The following is a 19,537-nucleotide window of genomic DNA, read 5'->3' on the forward strand; positions in this document are numbered from 1 at the left end:
AAAAGAAGGTAGAAACACCAGGAGGTTTTTTTTGCTTGAAGCATTGACTTAGTCTTCCTCCAGAAGACTAACTCATATATCATTTAGCTATTGGATGGAGCTAAACTTTAAAAAGTAAAGTTCCATGTGTAAAATAATAACCCTCTTTTTATGGTCTACTTGCACATGACAGATGAGAAAGATGTGTCATTCAGTTCCTTTTAGTATTTTCTTGTGTTCTCAAAACTTAAAATAAATGTGTGGGTTTGCTTTCAGAATAAATCTCTGTTTGTAATTTCTACTAGGGCTATGCTATGGCCCATTACTCCTAGAAATAGCTCAAAACCATTTAATGTGTTTCAAAGTAAGCCACAAATACAAATTTAATGATTTGATTTCTGTGCATTGGGATGGCTATGAGGTAAATCAAGAAAAATTATCCTTTTTCTAAAAAAAATTTATTTTAGAGTAACTACACTGTGCCCTTCAAAGGTAGCCTCAGCTCATTTAAAACTCACAAATGTGTATTTCCATTTTGTTTTTAAGAAAACTCTCTGCTTTGCCCCATAAAATCTGAGCAGAAAAATCCTCCATCTTGCATCAGAATGGGAGGCAGGCTGTTCAGTTCAAAATGAAGTCAGAATGTGATAATTACACATTTGCCTGAGTAAGATATCAAGTTACCTCACTGTTACACCTCTTCAATTTTAACTTTTGAAACAATTTTGCTTTCCCTGTCAATACCAAAATAAGCCAGTTACTCTTTTACTCTAATAGCCTTCAATTTTTCTCTTGAAATAAAATGTCACCTTAAAAGCAAAGATTAGTTTGATGAAAAATTATTTTGTTCTATTTTTCATTTCTGATCAAGCATGCCTCTGCTGTGTCAACATGAAATTATCTTCATTCTCCAGGAGGAATCTGAATTGAATGAATTGTTTTAAAAATAATGTATCTATTGTTCTGACTGTAAAAAGGAGGATGGTACAGTATTCAATTTTGACTGCAAAAGAATCGTGTTGCAAGGTACTGCAATATTTTACTTAATAAATAATTGGGATATTGCTTCAGGCACCATAAATCTGATTACAATCAGATTTTTTGATTTGTTGATTTGGGGTCTGAAAAACCCCAAATCAACAAACATGTAACCAGAAACGAGCTCACATTTCAAACACTCAACTTCAAATCTGCATTTAGCAACTGCTTAACTGACTGATTCACAAAAAATTGCACCTTTCATTTCTCTCTTATGGCTGAAAGCTGCTTCAGTATCAGACATCATTTCCCTTTTCTCCTTCCCCAGAATTAAATGGGATGAAAATATATTGCACTCTCTGTGACTAAGAGAACTCATAATAAACACAAGCCATAACAGTGTTAGAATGCCTAATAAAGCAGTATAGAGTCTCATTGCCATTTCTGGGAGTTCAGAGCTACAATAAGTACAGCCAATTGCAATGTAATCAGCCTAAGTAATTCCAGTTTAACAAGTCTAGCTCATTTAAATTAAGATTTTTCTAGTCACTTTTTAAAGTCAGAGTTGGAATTATTTTATATAAAAGTAGAGTCAGGGAACACATCAGTATCGTAAGATAAGTTCTGAGCATTTAAATGGCTTTTATATACTCCACCATCATTGCTAGCATGTTTCATCTTGGGTTTTGATACCCTTAGAACTGAAAGCTCTAATCTATGTGGGGGAAAACCAAAGCAATTTATCTGTATCTAGTTTAATGTGCCTATAAAAACTGCTAATATTTTTCCATAGTGGCTGCCTTTCTAGGTTTCTTTTTTATATGCTTCAGCTGTTCTCTTTAATAACAAAGTTAGTCTGTTATTCAGGAAGCAATGCCTGAACATGAAATATTACAAATCAGATTGTTTTTAATGTAGACAAAAGTGTGGCACAGTAAAATAAAAAATAAGTTGCAGTATCTCCAATAAAAGAAATTTGTGACTCAAAACCACTCTTTGCAGATAAAGCTTCATTACAGTGGTACTTACTTTGTTTTAACCAGAAATTAAAGCAGTATTTAAGCAATAAAAGTTTCATTACAAGTTAAAGAAGTTAGAAAAGAATAAGCCCCTTATGACAAATGAAACATATCCAGCAAATATACGCTCTCTTTCACCATCGGAAACGTTTTAATTTTCATCCCTTTAGTAAATTTTATTTAGCTTGGAAGATTTCTTGATGTATCTCCATTTCCCAAAAAGCTACATTCCAGAATATATAATTTGATAATCATGTTAATGGCTATTTCCTCCAAAAGGAGGAATTTTACATCTCTCCACTTAACATGGAAGCATAGAAGTTATCAGACATATACATAAAATAAATACTCATTGCAATAAATTAAGGCATACCAAAACAATCAAAGGACAGAAGTGAATGAACTGCCACAGTGCCAGAGCCACTAACCAAACTGCAAAGGACAAAAGCAATTGTTTCACACCATGATGTAGAAAGAAATAATTTCTGGTTCAAGGGAAAGAACTGGACCTGATCATCAGGCACTGACCTCAATAACAAATTTGAACTGTTTGAACAAAATAGGTTTGTAGTTTTCTGTACAATATTCCTGAGGCAGCAAAGCTTACATGTACCTGTTAGGATGCTCTGCTGAATCAGGCCCCTTCAGCACTTACAAGCACTTAGAGCACTGATCTATAAAATTAAAACAAGCATTTCAAGCAACAAAAAGCTAAATGTTATCTGGTATATGAAGAAAACCAAAACCAAAGAAAACAAGCAAAAAACACCAACCAACCCCACACAATGACAACAAAGACCAACCAACAAAACCCCATGAAAACAAAACCAAACCCAACAAAATCCAAAACCCAAAACAAACAATGAAAGATAAATGAAAGGTAAATCCTTCAAATCACTAGAAAGATGATTTTCTTTCAGTCAAAGCTGTAAACTGCTGCTGGGAGTTATGTAAATAGCTAAGCATAATCAACATCTGGCCAGGGAGTTCATTACTGTAAACAATGCAATGATTTACAGCTCTTTAAACAAAATACTTTACATTTCTTTTAAACTGTATCTCATACACAAATTTACCTGTGTTTTCTGTTAGAGCCTTACATGATGAAGAGTCCAGCTCAGAGAAACAGCTGAATGGTTTGGGTTTGTTATTTCTTTATCCAAAAAGAATTGATATGTTTTTACACTTCAGTCTATTCTGCCTTCAACAACTCCACAAATATTTAACTAGTGTACACAAGCTTAATGCACTGATTTCCCTTTTACCTACAAGTCTAATGGCCTCTGAAGTTCATATATTCAACCACTTAAGACAGTTCCCTTCCCATCATTTCCCATGGTGGCTCCTGGCTCAGCTTACCAAATGGCACCAGTGAAAATGGTCACACTGGCACACAGCACCATGGTCAGGGTTGATGAGTAACACTCTTACTCCTCTCTTGTGACAAGTGATTATTTGGGGTGGGATGAAAAAACAATAAGGCAGGTACTACAGGCTTGCATTTCCCACTTTACTACTCAGTAATTTTCAGGTTTTATTTAATCAATTAAGGCAAAAGATGTTACTTCCAACTTTACTATTAAGATAATGATTGGGCTGTTACTCTTCCTCACTCCTTTAGAAATAGTTCCAGGCTCCATGGTTTTCCTCAAATGTCTTAACTACATACTAGAAGAAAGAAGTTTTTCTTCTCAAACAACAAAAGAAGCAGCAAATTTACTTAACAGGCTTGACTGAGTCAGGAATGTCTTCTCTTAGAGATGACATAAGGATTTCTTTGGGTACCTGTTGGCCACCCTAGAACAGCATCTTACTCGAAGGACATAACACATCTTCAAGTAAAAATGGTATTCATGCTCATATTCTGTCAGAGAAAATGTAAACCTGCTTAATTCCAGTAAGACATCTGCATGGCATTGACAGACAGTGAAGTTCTTGAGCTAAGAATGAACACCTTGGAAATTAGCAGTTGGCCAGACATTTTGCAGAAGACAGCCTAAAAACGGAATCAATTTTCTCTACATACAGCATGGGGAAACCCTTTGCAAACATTGATGCTATTATAAGTACAGTGTATGCTTTCCTAGTTTATGTTTGATTTACAGATAAAAATGTTCTGCAGATCTCTCCAGCTGTGCTCCCTTCACAGAATGCAAGATGCAGCAATCTGTTGGAGAGCAGCTGTTCGTTCACATGTAGTTTTACTTGCATCAATGTAAAATAACAGCTCGCTACATGAATAAAACATGCTTCCCCTTTGCCCTGTTCTGGTAGGAAGATTTATCTATTTAATTTAGTTTTACATCAAAGAGCTTTATTTTTAAAGGAGATTATTCTTTTTTAAATGAAAAGTTATTTTCAGTTATGTGTTTTAAGACTCTTGAATGCCCATGTAGTCTTTTTGGAATGGGTGGTATCTCTTATTGCTCTGAGTAAAGATAGCTTTGCAAAATATTTTCAAAATATGTTCAGTCGATATTTTGAAAAGCCCACCTCTATGCTATTCACCATAATGATCAAATGCTCAGTAGCTTTCAGAATTATATGCAGAAATGTGGTATCTCCAACAGCAACAGTAACTGCACAATGCTTTGGAAATTTTCAAGCTTTTAGTGGCTAATTCTAAATGTCTTGGGAGATATTAAGGATGATCCCTTATCCCAATGCCTCAGATGCAAATCAGCATCCAATTTCAGCTGAAATAAAGAATCTATAGGAGACCTATGAGACAGGCTCTTAAGTGTTCAAAGCACACTTAAATTGGATTCATGCCTATCACATTCCAGTGGGACTGACCCTGACCTTCAACACTCACTGACACCTGCTCATAGAGAGAATCTTGTGTACAGGGCCACTTACTAATGCTGTAACTTCCCTGGATTTTCAGTCTCTCCCACCAAACTCAGCTAGAAACCATGGTCCAGTCTGGAACCCGTGAAACATTCCAAACAGCAATTCCAAAAGGCTGTGGGCTATTTCCTGTGCTTTGTCTGAAGGCCTTCAAGAAAGCTCTGTTTTGCAGAGAACACTCATCCTACTGGTGCCTTAATTTCTTTCTCCCTTCTTTCCTAGGTTTCTTTCTTAAGTCTGTCTTTTGATTGTTTAGGTAAAATCATTTAAATACTTCATAGTTCCTTCCTCAGACAAGGAAATGTTTTTTTGTCAACAACTTAAGAGCTTTTTTGTGCTGAGATGTTGCAGGGCTTTTTTGTTGTTGTTGAGTTTAATTCTTAATTTTTGTTTAGGGTTGTTCTTACATCCTTTTAGCACTTAAATGAGTTTGCTTAAATATAACTTGAGATTATGCTTCCACTCACAGCCGCTGCGTGACAAGAGTAGCTGAATTCAGATCATCTAAGTCCATTAAAATTTTTACAATTGAAGACCAAATTTTTCATGAAACCATTTTAAAAATATAGAACACTTCCTACTTGAATAAATGGTATTTCTCAGGATAGCCTGACACTTGAGGGCAAAATTAAAATGTGACCTTTACTGCACCCTCATTTACCTTTCCTCTAAATGGGCAGTGGAGGGCAGTTAGAGGGCAGTAGAGAGGAACCATCCAATATGTTTAATTTCAGACACAGCTCTCAAGAAACATCAGATTCCAAGGAAAAAAAAATCAGTGCTTGAAAATATTTCAGAAAAACTCCATCCAAACACAAACATCAGTATCTTATTCTTTTCCATATGAAATAAATCACAGCTTTATCTGATTTCATCAGGCATTCTGTTAATGTTTCTCTTTTTTTTTAACACCTCCATTCTATCTCTCAGATTGCAATTGCTCTCCCATTCACGAGATTACATCTTTACCAGCTAAAGCCTTAGCAGCCTTTACAATAGCTCCCAGATAGTTTCCAGAGATACAGGCCACCAACCATTTGTCATTTTTCTGCAACAGCTGAACTTTCAGATCAATTAAAAAAGGAAGCAGTGATAAAGTAAACAGGGTATGTCACTGGTTTGGATTCCAGGAACTAGATTTTGCCACTCTGACAAACACCATTTCTTTTCCCTGAGGGCCCTAACTAGGCTATTCACAAAGCAAGACACCATCTACACAGAAAAAGGGTTAAGGACCTGACTCCACCTAAAATAGAATAATTTAGGTTGGAAAAGACCTTTAAGAGCACTGAGTCCAGCCATAAAACAAACACTGTCATGCCTATGTCTGCATATATCATACTTTTATATACAGAATATTTTTAACAATGTATCACACATCTCTATTGTGGGTGTCAGTCTCGTCTCCAAAATTACAAGTGATAGGATAAGAGGAAACAGCCTCAAGTTGCACCAAAGGAGGTTTAGCTTTGACATTAGGAAAATTTTCTTCACTGAGTGTGTTATGCATTGGATCAGACTGCCCAGCGAAGTGGTTGAGTCACCATTCCTGGAGGTATTTAAAAAAAATGTGTTGATGTGACACTTGGGGACATGGTTTAGCAGATGACTTGGCAGTGCTGGGTTAACAGCAGCAGTCCATGATCCCAGAGGTCTTTTCCAACCTAACCAGTTCTATGATTCTATGTACCTTGGCACACACATGGACTCCCCAAACACCCAATTCCCATTCTTATACTTCCTTCACATGCATAAAAACCATGAAATACCTATTCAGCACTGTGGCTGGGGGCAGAACCTTCCATCCTCACTTGAGCCTCATTTCTCATCAACTAGATTCTCAAATGGATTTTAAAGAGACATTAGCACACTACTCTGAAAAAAGACACTGGACAGTTTGGATCTCATTACGGAATACAAATTGGATAAACACATTAATTTCTTTCCACTTCACCTTAGGTATAATGAGATTTATCCTCTATTTCCATGTGCTTTTTCCCTCACAGACAGCAGGGAGTATACCAAGATAAGTTTATAAAAGCCCCGTATTTTGAACTCATTTTAACTTGTTGCCTGAAAAAGTTCCTGAAGCAAAGAGTGCCACTGCCTACTGATCGTTCTTTTGTTTCTTTAAACAGATGATTTAATGGACTTTTCCCTATATAACCTCCACTAAAGTACTGTGAGAAACAGTGAATGAAGAATTTAATAGTTTTTCGTCTTGTTTTCAATTAAACAATTGTCAATTAAACAATTCAATTAGACAATAGTCTTAAGAATCCCATTCTATTTAAACCCTCCATACCTAATAACTGCTGAGTTCAGCCAATCTAAATTTCAGCTGACCATCTTTTTAGTAGTATTGTGTTTGAAAAGTAAGTCACAAAGCCTCATGTGATCTCAAATGCACACTGTCACTGTGGATTTTACATTCCATTGAAATATCTATAAAAAGGCTTTTTCCATTTAATCACAGTGAACCTTAGGCTACTAGCAAGAAGTCTGTATATTTAGTTCCCTGTCCCTACAATGTTTCACAAAAGAAATACACTCTAAAATAAACATCCCAGGTGCTATATTGAAATTGATAAAACAGCCAATTAAAACTGCTAAGAGTGATGGGAACAAAACATTTTGGTAACCTTAGTCAAATAGTGAAGGTTAGACATGAATTAAGGCAATTGGAAGTGGTCAATAAGTCAAGTAACAGGAGGTAAAATATGAGCACACACACTGAGTAAAAATACTGGAAGGTAGGCAGAAAAACTAACACAAGTGAGCCAAGGTTTGTTTTACTCAGGATAAAGATAAGTCAAATGTTTTTACTAAACTCCTCTCTCACTCTCACTGTTGATTCTTGTTGCCATATTTCTCTACCTGCAGTATTCAGCCAGCATGATCTGTAGAAAAATCTACGGCTCACCGAAGCAGTCTCAATGACCAAAGATCCTGTTTTCATTTTCCACAGTTATCCAAGTAACTTCTTGTTGTTATTAAAGACATAGCTGCTAAAAATAACTGAAAATTAGTTTTAAAAACGACCCTTTTATCAAAGTGGTCAGGAAACACAATATCCTCAAGAGACACGTTAAGAGATACCACACTCATTTCTACTACATTTTTCAAAGAAAATGCATTGATTTTAATTTCTGGCTCCAAATGCATCTTCTGTTTTGGATGCTATGAAGATTTATGAGACATGAATAACAAAATTTGAAATCAGATAGAATTCAAAGCAACGAAGATCTTGTGGAACCAGTTCCCTGCACAGACTGACTGGCATTTGAGCTGAAAGCCATCAGAAAGGCTCAAGAGCTTTTTGTGCACTCCAGTTTAGATTAGACCACTGACAGCAATTTTCAACTAAGTTTAAATACAACCATTGATTTCTTATCTGCTCTCAGTTTTATTTTTTCTATCTTCTATTATTATTTAGCAGCCAGTTATGTTTTGAAGCGAGCTTCTTGCTAAACAGCAATATGACTTCTTAAACTTTGAAGGGTAGATTTGCCCATTTAATAACATATTGCATTAAAAACATGTTTAAATTATCTTTAAAAATCCCCCAAACAGAAAAACACACGCATTAACAAAACACAAACAGAACAAACCAAACAATCTCCAACCCTCAACATCAGCCATGTTCCAAAATGTTCTGAATCAACACAGCCTTGCCTGACCTTTATCACTGGAGTTACAGGTTTTCCCCTAACTTTGTCAGACCTCAAAATGGGGCCCCCCTTGAAACCTCTCTGTCTTTTATATCTGAACAGTTTCTGCACAACAGACATCCCATCCATCATTTTCCCCAGACCTTGCAAGTGACCAAGGGCATCATGCAGAGTTTGGAAAGAATGGCGCAAACATAAGAGAAATACAAGGAACACATAGTGCTAAAGCAAATATTTGCTGCTTTCTGCATTCAGAAATATCTGAAGTTCTTCCATCTTCATTGAAATCCAAGACCAAAAAAGCTATTCTGCCAGCTTGGTTTGGTAAGATATCTGGCTATGGCGTCTGCGAGACTGGTAGTAAAAAGTGGCTGGTTTTGATAGAAGGAAAGTACAAGTCCTGCAGAATTATTTATTGTCATCCTAACTATGATTATCAAAAAAAAAAAAAAAAAAGGCATTGGAAGACATCAAGAGACTCCCACATATCATTTTAACCAGAGACAGAACTGTCCCTATCTTCTACATGACACCGAGCACAGAAAACCAGGCCACTTGATTTGACTTGGTACTGATAGAGCTGCTGCTGCTTCTCCCCCCGCTACAGGTTTTAGGAAAACAATTGTAGCTCAACAAAGCACCCAGTCACCACAGTCTTGAGGGAATGTGTGTGTGTATGCGTGAAACAGAGCCCTTCACTTCTGAACTCAACTCTTAAACCCATGTCATAGGTCCAGGTTTGCTCCAAAGCTGTTGAGGGACTGCTGTAGGCGTTGCCATTTTCCTGCTGCAGCTAAAGTGTAAAGATAATGTCAAAGGGAGTATCTCAGCAAGCAAAGAAGAGATGATACTGGTGTCATTTCCAGTGGCAAGATTCTGCCACTCTGCATCAGAAATAATTGTGTCCTTTACCGCAGAAGACCACGAGGCCACACCTAAGCTCAGGCACAGCTTGTGGCAGCACTCTGCTTTTAAGGAAGGTCAGTGAGATATGTATTACTGCACACACAGATAGAGAGGCTCAAAGTCCCCATTTACATTATTTTAAAGGATTTCTTACAACCATACTGACAAATAGAGTGGGTTTTAATTTTTTTTAAAATTAAAAACACAACGCAGTAGTAATGCTGCAACGCTATACACAACACAGAGTAAAAATGATCAGAACCTGCAAACTCTCCTACAAATCCACGTTCTCCCGCAAAGTTAATTTAGTAAGGTTCTTGTTCTATAATTAAAGGAGTATAAAAATAATAATAAAACCTGGCATAATTGCAGTGCTAAAATAACCCTGCACCTGCACAACAAACTGCTTGGTAATCAGCCAGATGTTCCATTTTATCTAAATGCCCGTATTACAACACTGACAATGTACCCAGGTACCACCTCCCTTTTCCTTCTCCAAGAGTAAAGAAACCCTTGGAGTCCCTCCCGTGGCTGATCCCAATGGTTTAACATCAGCTTCACAGTTATGACTGACTCTGTAGTAGGCCTGGATCTCAGCCAACTGGAAACTGTGTCCCAAAAAGAGCAGTACAGAGCAACAGGAAGGCACACGTTCTTCACCACGGAATATAAGGTTACACATGCACCACTGCATTTTACAATTTATTACAGCGTGGATTACTTTTGCAACTATGGCACAGTCTCCTTCCACTCAAAGGACAGAAAGGCAAGAAAAAGGTATCAACCACTGGGCCTTGATATTGCAATTAATTAATTAATATGTCTACTGCACAATTTAACAAAGTGGAAAAAGAGGTAGCATTTGGAACTGATTAGAATCCATGCATTTCCACTGTTAGCAAATGTGAGAAGTTATTTCACATCATTCCATAAAACATACTTTTCTCTTTTTTACCTAATACTGCAATGTCATTGTGCTTTTGTCACAATATTCATTTCAATAAACTTACTTTTATGGTTTGTGAATGTAGGTAACAAAATCAAGCCTTAAGAAAAAGGTATTTATCTCCTCAAATGGCCTTTTCATTATCACATCCAATACAATAATATTCACCCATAATTTTCTCGGAAGACATTTACCCAAGATTCAGAAAGCTCCTTGTAATTAAATTAATACAGATGGTAAGAATGATGTGTTCATATCCCAGTGAAACCTTCAAAATTTAAGTTATTATGTTTAGATCACTCCAACCCTTTGGATAAGATCAAGCTGAGCAACAGGTTAATATCAGTGTGTACTCTCTCCAAGAAACAACAGAAAACCAGATTTGATGATCTAATAGGTCTTTTTTTCCAGACATTCTAAAGGTTTTGATTCGATGAGTTTTTTACCAATGTCAAGTACCTAAACCAATTATGAACATTTGAGACGAGTCAGTCTTCCTTAAAATAAAACCTGCAAAGTTATTTATATATGACAAACTTGCAGACTGAAGGGTCAAATACTCATTTAGTAAAGAAGAGAGTCTCAAAATACTGTTAGACTATATGTGTGAATTTCACTGGTCCTCAAACTAATAGAAAAATTATTTGCACTCTTAAAGTTGTATTTCTGCTTTTAATCAAAAAATGGAGCTATTTTATCCACCTGAGGCATTATATATTTTTTCCCAACAGCTAAGTGAAGCTATTCTTTGCCTATTGTTGACTTAAAAATATCTTTATCAAATAGACCTCATGCTTTATTTACCCAAGATGGGATTTCATACAGAAGTTTTTTTTTCAGAAAGTACCTTGTGCTCCATTTCTGAAAGCACAGCTCTCTGGAGTTTCTGGCAGTTCTTACTGCGAGTGAAGCAGTGAAAAACTGTAGTTAACTTTTACATTTTCATCATTCACAGAGTCTCACACTTCTGCTGGCACTAAAGCATGGGCTTGTTATTATCTGGGATTGCCACAGGTATTTCATTATCAAACCAGTATAAATGAGAAGAGTCTTCTTTCTCCCCTTAAACTAGGATCCTGACTCTAAGAAATATCGAACACAGCAAACGTTTATCAGCAAAGCAAGCAAAACATTTCCTCCTTCCCCTCTGAATTATTCTTATCATTACACTCAGTTTTAAAATAGCACAGCTTATAAAAGGCAAACTACACAATTACTGATAATCAGTCAATTTTTTTTTACTCTGTTGTTCCCTTGTGATCATTTTCACCTCCCTGTTACTTACAACAACATTAATTAATGCTCAGCCCCCTCCAGTTGGTTAGAGAGCACGAGGGAATCATTGTTGTACCTACATGAGACTCAGTGCAACAGTTCAGCAGTTGAAAAAGAGAAGTCCAGCTGAGACAGTGCTGAAAGTACTTTACAAAGTACTTTTAGAAACCAACACCAAACAAGAAAAAAAGAACAAGAAAATACCTGTTTGTGTTCCTCATGTTGCAGAGACAAACACTGCCACTGCACAGGCATTGCCATCACTGAAATTAAAACTTACAATATTAATACAATACAATTGCACATTATGTAAACACACATTAGTTCAGTCATTTAAACATTTCAATATACAGTTTCAGTACTTTGGTACCTACACTCTTGCTGCCAACCTCCGTAGTGTCCTGACCTGGAGGACAGGATTGGCCACAGGAGGGCCCTCCCCGACAAACCCACTCTGCTCTTACCCAGGTCTATGGATTGGCAGCTTTCAGATTACGTTTTAGAAGACTTCAGAAAATATAGAAAATGCCAAATGTCCAATTCCACACATCACAAAGCTGATAACTACCCAGACTACCACTTTGTTTGCTACTCCAACACTGTATTTTGCTCACTACGACAGTACTTCTTTCCAGAATACACAATGGCTTTATGCAGCCCAAATGAATTGGTCAAATCTGGTCATGGTGAGATATGGACCATAATCTGTTAATTTTCTCAGCATTTATTGAGAACTATTTTCTCACTTCAGAAACAAAAATCTAAGCAGTTTTTTTCTAATGTGTCTCCTGTCATTTCTCATCTAAACCAATAACCCTTTCAAAGCTATTTCATTATGCCTTTCTTTTCCCAAAAGAATAAAGTTCTCTCTTCAATAATTGCAGAAAGCATAATACATTAACACTTCCAATCTATTTTAAAATATTATTTGCAATGAACTCCCTGGGCTGCTTTTGATTACTCTAAGAGATTACAACTGTTTCTTTACTCTGTACTGCAGACTCCAAAACCAGTAGGGCTTTTTCATCAAATATATAAAAGGAGATTAATTTACCCACACTTCTTTTCTCCAGGCTAAATACCTCAGCCCCCTCAGCTGATCCTCATAGGATTTGTGTTCTAGACCCTTCCCCAGCTCCATTGCCCTTCTCTGGACACACTCCAGCACTCCAATGTTCTCGCAATGTAGCAAGGGGCCCAGAACTCGACCCAGCACTCCAGGTGTGACCTCACCAGTGCCCAGTGACATCCTTGATCCTCCAGGACACAATGTCATTGACACAAGCTGGGATGAAATTGGCCTTCTTGGCCACACTGCTGGCTCATCCCAGTATATATCCATTTTTCCAGAGAGCTTATAAAAATACAAACCCCTCTCAGAATACCTCTCAGATGACCTCTCAAGTGAAAATTTTCTAGGCATTTCTATAGTTTACTTGCAAGTTTTTAGCAACTCAATCCACAGAACAATTTTTGATCTAATACATACCTATATCTTTGAATAGCATTGAAGAAAGTTCATCTCAAAGCTTTGTGGGTTTGTGTGTCGGTTTGGTTTTTTTAATTATTTCAAACTTGAGTAAATATTTTGAATCAAAACTTTCATCCTATTTATTAGTGTTTTAACGTACTTGCATGATATTTGTGATTTAAGTCTTCCTTTAACTGAAGTCTGCGGCAGATAAAAAGAGGTAGCAGTGTACATTTATGTGCAAGAAATGTCATACACACCTCCTTCCTAAAAAATACTTTAAATAACATTGCCACCTGAAGCAGACAGAATAGCCATGAGTAAATATGCTACTCATCCTTTCCTTGTGCACATGTAGTGTAACAGACAACCAATCTGCAGGATTACATGCTGTCTTTTCACAAAAGATGCAAGTCTCACTTAATGGACAGAACAAGCTATGGTAACACATATAGTTACCACTGGTAACTTAAAATTTGGTATTTTATTCTTATTGCTTAGTATTTGATTACAAGCCTTGTCTAGTCAACACTTCCCAAGTGTTTATACTTTTATACTTGAATTGAACTTTTATACTTGAATTGAAAAGCAACTATCCATAAAAGTTATGGACTATTCTCTTGTTCTCACTTATTGCTTTCCTAGCTTACAGACAATGGGAATGTTCTTACTCCATTTAAATGAAAGCAAACCTTGTTAGCTTACATTGCCCTAAGTAATCATTATTAAAAAGTTCTGGCTATGTGGGTAGAAAGTGTTCACATGCAATCAGAACAGAGCTAGTCCATCAATTAGTGGCAGATTTTTTTCTTTTGTTTGCTTTATTTTTACTTTAAAACAAAAACCCTGTGTACAGGAGGGAAACAATAAAAAACAAAGAACAGCAAGGCCAGACAACATTAAGGAGTACTCTCTTGAGGAGGAAAGTGGGTTTGAATTGTATACATTATTAACAAAGCCATTATTGCAATATTGTCTCTCTTACACTGTCCACATTTCATATAAGATGTTGATAATCTGGAAGGATTCAAAATGTAAACTGATAAGCAACCATAAGAAAATTTGGAAAGCTGTTTCTCAGTAAGACAATGAAAGAAGCTCCATGTCCTAATTTACTTTAACTATTGAGAATAACAAAAGTCAGAGTCTGTTTGCTCCCTAACAGCCAGCAGATACAGGCTGAAAATTATCCAGTGAGGCAAGGCTTGCAAATAAGGTGAAGCAGCATTTCTAAGTAGACACAAAAAAGACATGAAAGATATAAAAATTCTTAATTCAAGTCTAACAAAGCAATAAAACTAATTTTAAGTACATGCTGAGAATATTTCTCTATATAATGTCATTAACCTAAGTTCAAGAGGGAACTTGGACCACGCAGTGCCATCTACTTCCTAGAGAAAAATGTCTCAACATGATGATTATCATCTCATCAAGATTACTCTTGGAAAAATCTCTGACCGTCTAAACAATTCTGAATACACAGAATTCCAGTACACCTCCTTCCCCCGAACCACTCAATTCTTTTTCAGACAATAAACTTTCACACATTTCAGCAAATTAGAAGAACAAAATCAGAAATACATTCAACTTACTTTTACAGTTGTTTGGAGTTTGCTCATGATAAACATTAATATAACAATGAATAAAACCAGTGACTGCTTCACCATTAAGACACACACTGAGAAAAAAAATCATCACCTTTCAGGAGGTCAGTATTATCCACCAAAATATTTCTGTACTATCACTATGTGAAAAAAATTCCTGATCTATCTGACCTATAGATTCTTTTTTTTTTTTTTTTTTTTTTTTCCCTCCGGCTCAGAGGAACAGCCTGACAACAGTGCAGGGAAAAACTTTTTTATTAACTCCTCAGCCAAAATAAACCTGTTTCTAAGATGGCTCTCTTCTCATTAACTCAGAGTAAACAATAAAAACCCACCACTGAACTGGACACATAGGACACAATTTCACCTTGGACAATTATACTGACTATTCAGGAAATGATGCACAACAAATGGTCTCCCTAGACACCAGCTCTAAAATTATTCGTGCTTGTGATGGATGTATCCCGTTTGTCATCATCTGAACTAAAATGGTATTCCCATGTAGATCTTTATTCCAGCCCAGGGAAGTGCCTCTCAATTCAGTCTGCCTCTGGAATCTTGATACATGAACGTAAACTTTCTAGACACATGAAAAATGGGAACGTGGAAATTCCTCCATACATCTTTCTCTGAGGAAGTAAGGACTGTATCAAATACATGGAGGAACAGAGTCGATACAGTAAAGCCCCCAGATATGCTTGCAACTTCTCTGAGAAAAAATCTTCACAATGAAGTCGAATTTTATCAGTTTCAGAAAGTAAAACCTGTCAGGATCATAACAGTTACATTGGTTCAGACCAACAAGACCTCACAGCCTTGTCCCTTGTCTCTAACTGGCCATTAGCAGGCAGTGAGGGAAGAGTAAAACAGTGAGTTATGCCACTTTGTACTGGTGGGAATGGGATTGGAGAATTCCTGCTTTTTGATTTATTTCAGGGGAAAACAAAAAAACAAGCATCACAAAAAGGTATCAAAATATGTAAATAGTGAGGTTTGGTAATGAGAAACATGGAAAGCTACTCTATGGTTTCAGTGGTGCAAGTCTTGCATTATTTAAATTATTCCCACATTCACTCTTGGGTTTTGGCATGTATTTGTTGCCTGCTTGGATATCACAAACATAAGCACAGCAGAGCTGCATCAGAATGAAACAGTATGTTAGCTACATCAATGAAATATTAAGACAGCCTAATTATAACTCAAGCAGGTCATTAGCATGCTGCCTTGTCTGTTCCTCTTGCCTAGGCTGGGGGATGTCAGAATTGCAAGTTGAGGAATATCACACAGTGGAAGGAATATCACAGCTGGATACTCCAGCTTCTGAGTATCCCTCATCTACAGTGCTACAACTGCTACCCTAAGTTGCACAACCAGTATTTCTCATTAGTTAGTGTGGCAATGCACAGCTCTCAAACACCAACAAGTCAGGAATAAGCTTCATTTGTTTGTGTTTTAAATTCTTCCAGCAAGCTGACATATATTTAGCAGACATATACTATCATTTACATTTATCTTTTCATGTGTTCTGTCGCTCCTTATGGAAATGAACGTTGGGTATCCTTCCATGTATTTAACAACCTTACCCAAAGTGCAAGTAAGAGTTCTCTACAGTATCATTTAAAAACAGGAATGAATTACCTATTTAAAAGAATAAAGGTGTAACTATGATTTATTGTACAACTGTGCACTTCAGTATTGCTTAACAATAAACATCTAAATGCAGACTTGCTCCCTAAACAGAGTTACACATCAACATCTCTCAAAAGCCACTTCTTTCTTTCTTTCTCGCAAGGCCACAGCCAACTTTAAAGCACAATATGCTGGTATCTTAATATCTGGAGCTGCAGCACCAGAAAAGAAACAATTTTCAATCTATTTTGGATCACAGAACTCTTTTAGCTTATAATGATGCAGCTAAGCACAGTGTTCCACTCCATAAGAGCCTTAAAGGACTAGTAAACAGATTCTCTCATCTCAAAGTCTGGATATGACAAAGCCTTTTGCCAGAGGTCCTATTCCTTCAATACCTTCTCTAGTACAGAGAGAAAAAGACTAAAAAGCCAAAAAGAACATAGAAGTATCAGACTTAAACAAACTCACTTAAGCACCATTTCAGTAATGAAAACCTTCAGCTCAGCACAGACTATAAAGAAAAAAACCCATGTTTAACTAACCTGCAATCAGTCCTGTTGCTTTTCAAAGCCCAGGAAAAGTTACACAATATCTTCCTGAAGATATATATCCTGAATAAATATCACAGCAATATCGCACTGGTTTTGTTGGGTTTGGTATGTCTGTTTGTTAAACAGGTCAATTACGAAATTTTTGGTTCCTGTGAATGTAATAAGTCCAGTGCATATGGCAGACAATAATTTCTGTCTGTGTATAAACCACATCATGTTTTGTACTGAATGCAGTATTCTATACACAATTTCCCATACTAAAAAAAAAATTGTAATTAAGAACTACTCAACAACAGCATTTGTATGATAACAAAGCACCTTAAGTTCCCACTAAACACCACATCACATGGTTTTGGCAAGTATTGTTGGACGAAAATAATGTACAAAGCTGTTGTTGATGTGTCCAGATTCAGGAGTAATTAAGCACATGATCATGCACTTTGATGAACATAAGGGCCATCCTTTGCCTTAGGGAAGTGGCTCCCACAGAGCAAGAGCTGATACAGGCAGCTTTCCATGTAGAAATTCTGTCAGTACAGTTTCTCTTTTCTTCTGGTTTATAACTGATGTGCTTGCCCTCTCTTTATTGTAGTGGCAGTAATGCTAGGGGTAATATAATTAAGCTTCAGTAAATATTTTTCTGTGAAATTTACTAAGAAAGGAGGGTTTATTCAGCAGAGCCTAAAACTTCTATAATTTTATGGCTCTTGCTACAGCTTTCTATTACTTGTCCTGAGTGACGTGGAAGAGAACAAATGGAAGACATCTCTTGAGTTCTGCAAGCATTACATATTTATGTACCTAGAGAGGAGAAGAACTCCTTCTGACTCATTAACTCTTGATGTTCATTGAAAAAAATCTCTGTATCAAGATATACATTTAATGAATCTGTAAAGTAAAATCATGTATCTCATCGGTATAAATTACACCAGCATCTCAAGTAAGGTTTATTATATGAGGAAAGGCACTTATTACTGTCTACATGGTGATGCTTTTGTGATCTACAGATGTCATAAAAAATTACATGAGGCGGCAATACATGAAATACAGACCAGACCTCAGACTGCAAGTTTTAGGCCTATACTTCCATAGATAACATATAAACAATTTTGAAAAAGAGTTAAAATGAACCCAGGAATATCTTAACATTTTCCTTAAGCAAGATACCCTCTTACTTGGTTAAATTCGGCTTGCAAAAAAATAAACTAAATACTTCATATTACAAGCAGTCTAATTTGTGCTCCAGTCTCATTCAGAGTCCGGCCTGACTCAGCCATGATCTGGAAACGAAAAACTTCAAACTCATGGAAAAATTATCACAGAGTTGGGAAATGCTCTCTGCAACAATACAAGGCCTGGGTGTGCCTTGAGTAAGTATTTTAGTGGTTAATAATAGGGTTTAAAAAGCTGCAGTGAATACCCCAATATTGGTATTGGCATTGATTCTCAGTGATACCTTTGCAGGTTTTTCTCAATATACTAAAAAGCCTCGAAAACTAACCAACAAAACAACCAACCAACCAACAAGTATTTGCATAATGCCAGGTAGACCCCCATCAACCTGTCATGAGGAACTTTCAATCTAACATTTACTGTGATAGACACAAGATTTATCTGGTACACACTGATGACACAACTCAGAGTATTTTGGGATATATTTATACCTTAAACACTACTGTATTTACTGATTGCCTCCTTTTCCCATACTTTGAGCTTTTAAAAAAACCCTAAATCCATCTAAACTAACTAATTCAGTGAATCTTAGTCACAGATAATTTTTTGGTTCATTTAAGTACAAACCAGATGTTTCAGTTTATGTTCATGCTAGTAAAATTCAGATAAACCACCCTGTCTATTTCTCAATATTGTGTAGGTCATAGAGTGTGTGGAAAAACAGAAATGCAACTCTTAAAGCTAAGTTACAGAAAAGCGAAAGGAGAAAGAGAAAGAATTTATTATCAAAAGATGCTACCAGCAGCAAAAGAAAACACAACACATAAATATTTTCATGTAAACAACATCCTTCCCTGTAGCCAGCCTGCAGAGGATGGCAATGCCATTCATTTTATAGTGCCCTAACACCATGTGTGAATTGTTTCTTCTCTACAGATATGGCAAACCAGTCTTAGAGACATTTATCATACTCTGAAACAAGATCTCCTTCCCTGTTAGACATGAGCTCCATTTAACGCTAAATGAGATTTGGACAAGCCTGAGATGCTGGGTGTAAGAGCTGCTCTTGCTGCTAGATCTAAGAAACACGAAGTTTCCCCACGACTGCACCTTTGGGAGTTGTGCCATAGCATTACTTGATAAAGTGCTGGCTACATGAGAAGCACGACCTTACAAGTCAAGTGTGATTTTTCTGTTAAAACAGCTCCCTCAGATTTATTGATTGATTAAAACAGAAACAGAATTTGTCTGGTTTTACTTCTCTTTCAACAGCCTCACTTTATGTAGCACAAAAAGAAGTAGAAAACCGAAAAAATCTCCATTGGTTTCGTCTTTCAACGGAAGAACATAAAATAATCTCCAAGAATGACAGTCATCACCATGGCACAGACTAACTAAACAGTATAAACATCATAAAAGGAAGATGATTTCCTGAATTGAGACCACAATTATGTCAGCTTTACCTATGGAAATTATAGCATG

General features: G+C 36.5%; 1 protein-coding gene across 2 annotated transcripts in view; it reads right to left on the reverse strand.

Annotated features, from left to right (window-relative positions):
- The window catches only part of GRID2 (glutamate ionotropic receptor delta type subunit 2), a 682,022-nt gene that overhangs the window by 313,118 nt on the left and 349,367 nt on the right, over nucleotides 1–19,537 (reverse strand). The window lies entirely within an intron of this gene.

This window comes from Prinia subflava, chromosome Z, assembly GCF_021018805.1.
Source record: "Prinia subflava isolate CZ2003 ecotype Zambia chromosome Z, Cam_Psub_1.2, whole genome shotgun sequence".
In the NCBI taxonomy this organism is placed as follows: domain Eukaryota; kingdom Metazoa; phylum Chordata; class Aves; order Passeriformes; family Cisticolidae; genus Prinia; species Prinia subflava.